This window comes from Podarcis bocagei (genome assembly GCF_964188305.1).
Source record: "Podarcis bocagei genome assembly, chromosome: 17".
NCBI classification, from domain to species: domain Eukaryota; kingdom Metazoa; phylum Chordata; class Lepidosauria; order Squamata; family Lacertidae; genus Podarcis; species Podarcis bocagei.
In genome coordinates, this window is record NC_138143.1 from 6,708,975 (window position 1) to 6,720,553 (window position 11,579).

At 49.2% G+C, this 11,579-nt stretch overlaps 1 protein-coding gene across 1 annotated transcript in view; it reads right to left on the minus strand.

Moving 5' to 3' along the window:
* Positions 1 to 11,270, minus strand: part of LOC308576382 (metabotropic glutamate receptor 6-like) — a 44,154-nt gene extending 32,884 nt beyond the window's left edge. The window contains exon 1 of the mRNA XM_081175689.1: positions 11,169 to 11,270. The gene's annotated coding sequence lies outside the window, so the exon portion shown is untranslated. The remainder of the gene's footprint in view (positions 1 to 11,168) is intronic.
* Between the last annotated feature and the right edge of the window lie 309 nt (positions 11,271 to 11,579).

Below are 11,579 nucleotides of genomic sequence, written 5' to 3' on the forward strand. Positions count from 1 at the left end.
AAAAAGGAAGCTTTTGACCATCTTAAAGAAGGCCATTAGAGACACTTACCGTATTGGCCTGAATATAAGCTTCACTTTCCCCCCAAATTCCGACCGTGAAAAGTTAAAGTGCGGCTTATATTCACGACTTTCCAGCATGCAGCCAAGAGCAGCGAGGAACGGAACGGCTTATATTCAGGTATTTTTTCTTTCTGTTCCTCCAATTTTAAAGGTGCGGCTTATATTTGGATGCGGCTTATATTAGGGCCAATACAGTATCTCTCTCTTACTGTGTTTTAAAAAGCAGGCTTGTTACTTACAGTCATACAATTCCCGGGAGATGCCAGGGATTGAACCTGCGCCCTTCTGCACACAAAGCAGATGCTCTGCCACGGAGCTATAGCTGTTCCCCCATTGTATGACTGCAAGTAACAAACCTTTCTGAAAGCACAAAGGAAAGAGGGTTCCGATTCTGCAGTGGGTAATTCTGCGCTGGTGTTGAAAGGAGAATTTAAAAGAAGGCAAAAGCTGCTACTGTCTATCTTACAGCACTGTCCCTTGCATTTTGGCTCCACCACTGAGTCTAAGCTTCTGCACCGCAGGAGACCAAGGCAGCCCTAAAGCGCTAAACATGCCTTCTCCAACCCTGCCAGTTATTGTCTCCTTATGGGCACTTCCCATAGTTCTGTTCTGATGCACATGAGCAGCGGTGGAGCAATCAGAAAGAGATATTCTTTGGAGCAGGGCCGACCCACCCATGAGGCAAGCTGAGGCAACTGCCTCAGGCAGCAGATCCACAGGGGCAGCAGACCCTGATTTTAATCTCTTTTTTATAATTTTTATTAAAGATTTAAACAAAACATATTATCCAAAAACATGTTGTCCTTAGTTTCCCCCACATTTTCCTCCCTCCCTCCCTCCCCCCACCCTCCCACACAACCCCCCACCCACCCCCCGACTTCCCTCAGTTCCAGTCTTTGGTTTCTCTGTGAATGCTCTTCTCTGCATGTTACAAAGTTGTATAAATCCTTAAATTATTTAACTGATTATTGTCAATAAAAAGTTTGTGAGTGTTTATTCAAAGCCAGCCAAGGAGTCCAGTTCGCTTTGTTGCGTCTTCAAATACTTTGTAAAGGGTTCCCATTCATCTTTAAAGTCACAGTTATCCTTGTCCCGTAGCTTATGTGTCGACCCTGATTTTAATCTTTATCCCTCCCCCTGCTCTTGTTCCTAATAATAATAATAATAATAATAATAATAATAATAATACGGTAATATTTATACTCCGCCCATCTGGCTGGGTTTCCCCAGCCACGCTGGGCGGCTTACAGTACAGATAAAAACATAGCAAAACTTCAAACATGGGAGCCAACTCCAGGGGGCCGAGGGTCCTTGGGCACCCATAATAATATAATTGTGGGGGCTGGGCACCTGCAAAGCCAATGGGAAAAGCCGACAGGCACACACCTGCACGTAGTGTGTGTGACGTCGCACGTCCATGTTGCGGTAGCGGGCACCCACAATCCTGATGGTGAGATGGTACCCCTGACCTCAAACATTAAAAACTTCCCAATACAGGGTTTTCTAAAAGTCAGATAGTTGTTCATTTCCTTGACATCTGATGGGAATGGAGCCACTGCCAAGAAGGCCCTCTGCCTTGTTCCCTGCAACTTCACTTCTTGCAGTGAGGGAATGTTCATTTGGCCCTTCTGCCCTGGCAGGGAGGGTGTCACCATTTTGTGGGTCCCCTCAGGTGCCAAAATGTCTTGGGCTGGCCCTGGTTTTGAGTGAGGTGTTTGGTCTTTGTTGCCACACGGACTCTGCCACACGTTCCTGTCGACAGCCCTGTGCACCAGCAGGGGATGAGTGCGATTGCTTGGCAGATCAAGGATTCTACATGAGAGCTTGAGAAGTATTCAGTAAGGCAGTGGGAGGCAGAGGGTGAACCTCTGGCCCTGCAGATGTGGTTGGCCTACAGCTCCCGTATTCCTGATCCCTGACTATGCTGGCTGGGACTGATGGAAGTTCAGCAACATCTGGAAGGATACAGGTTTCTGTTCCTTGCAATACAAGAATGCCGTTACTCAGGGTACAAGTTTTGGGAAGTGAAAAGTGACTTTAGAGGGTGGGCAGATCCCTTGGGCTGGACATGTAGGAAGGGTAATGAATTAACTGTAAGTTCTCTTGGGGAAAGTGTAAAGTTATTACACACTTTTAATGATATTTAAAAGGTAAAGGGAACCCTGACCGTTAGGTCCAGTTGCAGACGACTCTGGGGTTGCGGCGCTCATCTTGCTTTATTGGCCGAGGGAGCCGGCGTACAGCTTCTGGGTCATGGGGCCAGCATGACTAAGCCGCTTCTGGCGAACCAAAGCAGCGAATGGAAACGACGTTTACCTTCCCGCCACAGTGGTACCTATTTATCTACTTGCGCTTTGACGTGCTTTCGAACTGCTAGGTTGGCAGGAGCAGGGACTGAGCAATGGGAGCTCACCCTGTCTCCTTTAAATAGGTTTCAGCTGTTGGCTCTGCTGCTTTTATTCTGCGGTCTCCCTGTGGACTGTGGCTGCTTCCAGAGAACCTGTTTATTGTGCATCCATCCTGATTTGTTTGCACAAAGCTTGCAGGGAGTTTAAACGACGATGGCTATTTGTCGTGCATTCATTCTGATCTGCTTGCAGGGGAAATGCAAAGCTTCTTTCACAAACAGCCCATTCATTGCTAGGGCAATTCCAGGGGGTTGTCTCCAATGCTAGCCCTACTCAACGTACACCTGCTGAAATTAATAATCCTAACTTACTTGTGTCCATTAATTCTAATGGGTCTACTCTGAGTAGGACTAGCATTGGACATCATCATCAACAACAACATTCTTTCATTTCTGCCTTATTCTAAACAGGCAGCCCTGTTTAGGGAAGCTTTTAATGTTTGATGAATTACTGTATTTTAATATTTTGTTGGCAGCCACCCAGAGAGGCTGGGGAAGCCCAGCCAGATGGGCACGGTATAAATAAATCATCATCATCATCATCATCATCATCATCATCATCATCTGAACTTTCTGCATTCCTCTCCAGTAAAACCCATGCTCATGAACACTCATTTAGCTGCTGTTATTTTTTTGCAAAGTGCTTGACAGCAACATGATTGTTTACATGTACCCCATATGAAGGCTGTTGTTCCTAGTGGGAATGAAAACACCTTCTCCATCTGTTACACATGAATGGGATGTTGCACTCAGATGGCATTGAAAAATCACTCATGGGAGAATCACGCCAAGGGTGAGACCAAGACATTTGATTGCCTGGGATGGAAAATCCCAATGGGGATTTCCACTCATTCACATGGGGCAGAATCACTTAGGAACATGCAGAAACACCAATCATTTAAAGCACACAACTTCCCCCAAAGATTACCAGGAACTGTAGTTTCTTAAGGGTGCTGGAAATTGTGGCTCTGTGAGGGGTAAACCGCAGTTCCTGTGAATATTTGGAGGAAGCCATGTGCTTTAAGTGCACTTTACATGTATGGGATGTACACCTGCTGCTCCACCTTGCCATCACTGTAAGCATCTTGGTTACAACTTATAATTTTACTATAAATTTTGCCTCCCCCGCCCCGCCCCGCGAGCTGGCAAGAACTTCCTTACTTTCTTCCTCCCCCTTCTTTCCTGACCAGAGTCCTGCCTGAATCCAGCAATCCCCATCACACTTGGCAGCCTCTGATCTCTTTAAAAAATAAATATATCAAATCTATTCCTTGTGTGCTTGATTATATGGACTAATTGTGAATATTGTCTTGAAGTGCAAGCTGGATTTCGAAGAGGCAGAGGAACCAGAGACCAAATTGCAAACATTTGCTGGATTATGAAGAAAGCTAGAGAGTTCCAGAAAGACATCTACTTCTGCTTCATTGACTATGCAAAAGCCTTTGACTGTGTCGACCACAGCAAACAATGGCAAGTTCTTAAAGAAATGGGAGTGCCTGATCACCTCATCTGTCTCCTGAGAAATTTCTATGTAGGACAAGAAGCTACACTTAGAACTGGATATGGAACAACTGATTGGTTCAAAATTGGGAAAGGAGTACGACAAGGCTGTATATTGTCTCCCTGCTTATTTAACTTATATGCAGAATTCATCATGTGAAAGGCTGGGCTGGACCATAAAGAAGGCTGATCGCCGAAGAATTGATGCTTTTGAATTATGGTGCTGGAGGAGACTCTTGAGAGTCCCATGGACTGCAAGAAGATCAAACCTATCCATTCTGAGTGCTCACGGGAAGGACAGATCCTGAAGCTGAGGCTCCAATACTTTGGCCACCTCATGAGAAGATAAGACTCCCTGGAAAAGACCCTGATGCTGGGAAAGATGGAGGGCACAAGGAGAAGGGGACGGCAGAGGATGAGATGGTTGGACAGTGTTCTCAAAGCTACCAGCATGAGTTTGACCAAACTGCGGGAGGCAGTGGAAGACAGGAGTGCCTGGCGTGCTCTGGTCCATGGGGTCACGAAGAGTCGGACACGACTAAATGACTAAACAACAACAGCAAACAACTAATTGTCTTGTATTAACTCTATTGCAAACACTTTAAATTATTGCTACAGGAATTTAATTCAGCGTGTGGCCCCTGTGTCAAAGTATTATTGCAGCCCACTTGGTCTGAGAGGTTGGACGGCCCAGCCATAGGTGGTTCCTACAAAAGGCATGTCTGGGGCTTGGGTATCCTTGGACACAATATGACTCTCCCCCAGAAATCTGCCTGACTCTCGGCTTGCAACTGCTCTCAGTGACGGCTGGGTGAGGAATGCTTTCTCCTGTCCCAAAGAGAGATGCGCAAAACAACAACAAACCTCTGGTTACGTGAAACATATTCAATAAACACACAAGACGTAACCAGCTGTACGTTTGAAAAAATAATATATACTATTCATTGTATTGAATTGTAGATTTCAACAAAAGTCAGCAGCTACTGCTATGCTATAAGATCCACTGTCCTGTGATATCATATATGAGTTTGTACTACTGATGAAGCCCAAGACGGCGAAACAAGGCTAATATTCCAGAAATCCTTGTCTTAGACTCTGTGAAAGTATTCTGTGGAACTGCAACAACCTTTCGTGTGGACTGTTGGACTCTATGAACAGACAGGTGAAAAAGACACTTTCACATATGCATAAACTGATTAGAGAATGAACTGATCCACTGGGTCTTCTACTTTTTTCGTTGAACTTTATGTGCTACTATTCAATACAATGAATGGTATATATTATTTTTTCAAACGTACAGCCGGTTACGTCTTGTGTGTTTACCAAAGAGAGAAGAGGCAGTCAGTGCCAGAGAATCCAAGGCTGGAATAGAATTATAGAATGATTATGGAGTTGAAAAGGGCCCCATCGGGTCATCTAGTCTAACCCCCCCATGCGGGAATCTTTTTGCCCAATGTGGGGCTCATACCCAAAAATCTGAGTTTTAAGAGTTTCATGCTCTTACCAATTGAGCATAGAATAGAAGATCCCGGCTGCTCAGTTCCTCCCCGCCCCAGTGCTTCAAAAGAAATTTCACCATTCTGAATATAGTGCACACATTGAGCAGAACTACATACTTAAAAAAACATTGTTTTTGATTTGTGTAGAAGAGTCAGGTTTCCCAAGAATTCGGAATAGTATGAGAAGGACTGAGAATTGGGGAAATAGGAATTGGGGAAGGGGCTGCAGGGACAGGGGAAAGGAAGGTGGGATGGCAAAAAGCTGGGCAGAGTGCTGAGCCTCATCCAAAGTCTGGCTGAACCCAGCGCCCATCAGGATCTGCCTATATAATTTTCTGATTTCTCTGAAGTCTTAAGCACTAGAAGCATTATTATTTACTACTACTACCACCACCACCGCTATGAACACCCCCCAAATGAACAAGTCAGATCAGATCTGAATCCAGGAACAAGGACTGGAATCCCCTGAGGCGGGGGAATTGGTAGAGGCTGAGAACTGAGGAGGGTGGAGATGGCTTTGCATTGGAGGAAAGGCAGCGGTAGCCACCCGGGGCTAAAGACCCTCAATATGGAATTCCGATTTCTGAGCGCTGTTTGTGTGTGTTATTTATTTACCGTACTTCCCTCTGTGACTGAAATGCAGCCGATTAAAGCTGAAAGTGCGCTCTCTCTCTCTCTCTCTCTCTCTCTCTCTCTCCGGGGAAAGGGGATTGGTGCCAAAGCCTGGACGGCTGGGATAATAGCACAGTACATTAGGCAGAGAGAAGGGAATGCATCTGCGGAGATCAGGCTGGGGCCAGGGGATGAAAATGGAGGGTCTCTTCTTTCCAAATAGGATTAAAAAGGAAAGAGGACGACTGGCCAGGCAAGGGGTGGGTGGGGGAGAGCTGCTACAGCAGGCTTTGACCCCCCACTCCCCCAGGGCAAGCACGTTTGGGGGCAGATGGGAAGAGGGAAGCAGGATTTGGGGACTTGCTCTCATGCACAAGCACCTCCCCAAAAACCACAGCAAACCTTTCCCCTTGCTTTTTGCATTGGATCGATGGTCTCTTCCAACCCCAACCTCCCACACTCCTAGCCTGGGCAAGAGCAACTGTCTGCCTAGCCTTGCCTACTTTGGGATACAGGAAGCAGGCCTCACGCCATCCAAGTTGGACCATCAAGCTCTGTATGGTCCACATCGACAGTGTGTGCTCCCAACTCTTCCTTGGCAGCTGCAGCTTGAAGTTATAGTTACTGGATGCCATATGATGTTAGGTGATTGGCAGGTGGCTTTCCTCACCCAGCTGCAAAGTGGACCCACAGTGGATTGGCCACCACTATGGATCTGGCTGGATCCAGCTTCCCCTGTCCTGGTCTACAGTGATTGGCAGTGACTCTCCCGGGGTTTGGACAAGAGTCTTTCTGAGTCCTACCTGTGGATGCCAAGGGCTGAACCGTTTGCAAGCCAAGCATGGACTCTTCCACTGAACCTCTCCTTTCTGGGCCCCTTCTATTGGGCTGATCCAGAGCAACTGATTTGCACTGGCTCAAGGCCTGTCCTGTTTGGTCCAGAGATGGCCTCCTTGGATCACCTGGATTGATTGCAACTGCTGCCTTGCATGGCATTGCACGGATATTGCCCAGGCCTGAGGCTGGGGTAGCAAGACTTGCTGTTCAGCCAGTGCAGGCAGAACTTCGAGGCAGCCTGTAGCATAGGGTGGGAAACCTCTGACTCATTGGTCAATCTGGTTCTGCCAGAGGGGTCCAGCTTGGCCATGTCCCCCAAACCACACCCGTCCGTCAATCAACTGATGTCACTGGGTAGCTTCAGCTGACGGGCTTGCAGGACTGGGGTTCAATCCTGCTGGGTGCTGCTTCCCCAGTGGGGAGCACGCTACCAAAGCAGACACCCCCAAGCCACCCCCTGCAGGTCAACTTTGACAGGTGGGCAGGATCGCCCACCTGTCTGTCACCTGACATGATCAAGATGTCAGATGATTGTCTGGCAGAGGCAGATGAAGATAAAATTGGACACTTTCCAGCCAGGCAAAAACCCTCAAGGAGTATGTGAATCAGGACTGGTATAGGATGAGGTCTGGGGAGACTTCCTAAAGCCAGGCATTCGTTTCCTGGGTCTGAGGCCTCCTCACCCCTGCATGAGGCATTGCCAGTTCTCCTCCGATTCAGCTCCTAAGAAGGGGCAGGATGCTAGAGCAGCAGCAGGAGAGGCTAACAGGAGCTGCAGGGGGCAAAGAACATCGCTTGGCAGGTTGAGGACAGAGCCTGGCTGTGACTAGCAAGTAAGGGACAGGGCTGCTGGACACCAAGGTAGAGTGAATAACAAAAGTGTTCAAGCTTCATGGATACACCTGGCCCCTTTGGCTCTGAGCTGTCACCCTGAGATTTTCCTTCTTCCCCTGTAGGTCCTGGGAAGGAGGCCAAAACCCTAAAGCTTCCGAGAACCATTGCGGTGTGGTGGTTCAAGTGACAGACTAAGGCCTGGGAGAGCTGGGTTCAAATCTCCACTCCAGCTATGAAACTCATCAGGCAATCCTAAAACCCTAGAGCTGTAGAGGGTCATCCTTGGCCAACCACTCAACCCTACCTTACAGGATTGTTGTGAAGATAAAATGGGAGGTGGGAGAACCCTGTGTGCTACCCTTTGGAGGAAAGGCGGAATGTAAGTATACTAGCCTGAGAATTAGGCCCTGGTGTCGGAAGGAAGAGATCCAGTCCAGAACAAGGACCAGCTGCTTTAGGGCAGAGCTGGGGAGCACATGTCCCTCCAGAGCTCCCACCCTCCCTGACCATTGGCTCTGCTGACTAAGCCTGATGGAAATTGGAGCCCCACACTATCTGGAGGGCCACAGGTCCCCACCCCTGCTTTAAAGGCATTGCATTGCAGAGGGTTGGACTAGATGCCCCATGGGGTCCCGTCCAACTCTACAGTTCTATGATTTGATATTGCTGATGGTCAGGAGATGGCATCATTACCCAAACATGTCCTTCTATCTATACTTCCAAAGAGCCTCCCTTGGTCTTCTCCACATGACAGCCGACAAGGCGGGCACAGTTAGGCAACGAAGAGGAATCTTTTAAGTCCTTTGACTTCTTTTAGCACGTTCTACCTTCTTGTTTTTGCTTCACCTCATAGAGCTGCTAGCTCAGATCCCCCGGTGCACAGCTGCCCTGCAAAACTCACCCAGTTTTTAATCCCTGAAAGGCAAGCCTGTAGACTTCACTCTAGCAAAGTCACCCACTCTGAGTGTGCTCTCTTGCACCACAGCAGCGGCAGCAGCGATTGACTGATCATGTGTTTATAGGAGTATCTCATGACTCTTCCTATAAGAACAGAATGAAACAATGGATGCCAGAGATTTGACCCAGAGGATCCCGTAAGAATTTCAAAAGCTGGGAGATCATGCACAGTTTGGACATGATCAGAAACCTTTGAGAGGAAGGGCTGTAGCCCTCCAAGCGTAGAATTCTGTTTTGGCATGCAGAACGTCCCGGGTTCGATTCCTGACAGCTCCAGGTAAAGGCTGGGACTTTTCCCTGCCTGGAACCCTGGAGAGCTTCTGTTGGGGCAGTTTTGAGTTGGATGGACCAATACTGGTCTGACTCAGTATAAGGCAACTTCTGTGTGTTTTCTGTGTCATCACAAGAGACCCTGCGGGTTGCTTCCCTTAGAGAGAGTGTGCTGCTTCATGGGCACTGCTAAAGACACCACCACCCCAAGCAGCCCCTTGGGTTACTTGGACTCCTGGGCTGGGCCTGGCTTCTGGGGCTTTGGCTACCAAAGGGATTGCTCTTTCCACTTAGCTGCCCTGGATGTGCTGCTGCCCCATGTGACCTGCTGGCCTCTTTGAAATGATGAGCTCTTCCCTTCCGTTTTGCTGCCTTGCACCAGATCCCTTGAACCAGGCAGCACCTCCTGCACCAGCCTTTACACCAGAATTCAGCATGGTGGCCCCTGGAGGCCACTGCAGAAGCTGCTCTTTGCCTTTTGGTTTGTTCACTTGCAAAGTGGGAGCAATGATCACTCTCCCAACCAATTTGCTGGCTGAGTGACAGTGTGAGGTCTTTGTCTTTTTGTAGAGGAGGCACTGATCTCAGAGCTGATGCGGGCCCAGAGTCCAGTCTGTGCCCGACTTGGAAATATCCAAAATGGCACTTCCTTGTGCAGGAATTATCTTTGAGCACAGCCCACTGGGAAGTTCTCTTGCACAAAATTATCTGACATGAACAGGAGCTGCACAAGAGCACTACCACGTACAGTAGATTGTCTCCCGTGGAACAGATCTGTCCTTCTCCCACCCTGTGGTCCAGCGGCGTGTGGTCAGTGGACTAGGGGGACTAGGCTAGTCTCCTAAATGTTCCTGGTAAATTAGAGTATTAAAGTATTACAGGCTGGTGCCTCCTTCCCAAAGCCTGGGAAGCTTCTGCCCAGCTTAAGGGAGGGAAGCACGATGCTCACGCGCATCTCTGGCCCTAACTGTTCCCCTATGAAAAATTGCACCGCTTGCCACTGCTGTGGTCTTTAATGCTTTCCCCCAATCCTCACCTCGTCCTTTGGAAAAGCCGCTTCTGCCCTGACCTGTAAGGCCCAAGAATAATAATCCTGCAGGTTTTGTTGTCCAAGTTAGCAAAAGCAAAGACCCATTTCCCTGCCATCTCTGTGCCTCTTTAACAGGGTAATTAATTGTAAAATGGGGTTGTGGTTAGTTGAAGGGAGGGTGGGGTTTGTTTTTCCCCATGCTTTTTTTGGGGGGGGGTCTGTTTCATATATTCTATGTTCATAGAAGGTATAGAATCACAGAATTGTAGAATTGGAAGGGACCCCAAGGGTCATCTAGTCCAGCCCCCTGCAATGCCGGAATCTCAGCTAAAGCATCCATGGCAGATGACCATCCAACCTCTGCTTAAAAATCTCCAAGGAAGGAGACTTCACAACCTCCAGAGGGAGACTGTCAAGCACCTCTTACTGTCAGAAAGTTTTCCCCCCCTGATGTTTAGTCGGAATTTCATTTCTTTGTAATTTGTTGCCTTGCGCTAAGAACAAGAGTTGTGTCGAAGAAGGAACTCCCAACAGCCACGGCAGCTTCTTCTCTCTCTCCCCCCCCCCCCAAGCTGTTTCTACAACCCCTCACACCAAACAAACCTCATCTCTCATTGCAATTGTTTAAGGAAAGGAGGGAGGCGGCGTTGACTTGTTCCGAGGGCTCAGCCCCAGCCCAGCGTCCGGTTTAGAAAATTAAACAAACGAAAGTGCCTCTGAGCAGGTACAGAGTGCATTTCCTTCATCCGCGAGTGATTCAACGGGGGGTTTCAGATCAGAGGCGGCAGCAATTCCAATCGCATGTGAACCCGCCGCGCCTCTTTGTCGTGTAGAAATTAAACGGGGTCCTCTTTTGCATCTGGTGGGAACCGGCTATACATTATTATTAAGGCAGTATATATACCATTAAGTTGCGCTGAGAGTAGACCCATTGACACCAACGGACCTGAGGGAGTCACGTCCCTTGATCGCGACGGGTCCCTTCTGATCCGGGCTAACATTGGATGCAGCCCGCAGAAGGCAGCGGCGAGAGGAAAGCCCTCTGCCCATGCTCAGAGGCACTGCCTTTCTATTGATCGCGCCCCCTCTTTTGCACTGGGGGTCCCCGGAGCTGAAGCGCCCCCCCCGCTCCTCTGCGCCCCCGCCGCCCTCTTCCTCCTACCTGACCCCGGGGTCCCCCGCCGGTGTCGCCTGCCCTCGGGGTCCCTGGCTCTCGCCGCCGTCTCCGCGCGGCATCTCGGGCTCCCCCGGGCTCGCCTGCGTCCCCAGGCGGCGGCGGGTGGCGCCTTGACGCCCCGTCTGCCCAGCCGCTGGGCGCCCGCTGGAATTAGAGATGGCAGCGAAGCGGCGGGCAGGGAAATCCGCTCGGAAAATCCTCGCGCTTTAATGCACGCGGCTTTGGAGAGGATTGGAGTGCAAATGGGAGGGGGGAACCCAGGACGGCGAATTCCGCCTCCCCCCCCCCCCCGCGCTCCCCATGCATTAAGTATGAGAGGGAGAGGGAGAGATCGGCTCCGTTCCTTCCATTCTAGCCTTTCCGAGTCCCCACCCCTCTCTTTCTCATCGCACACCC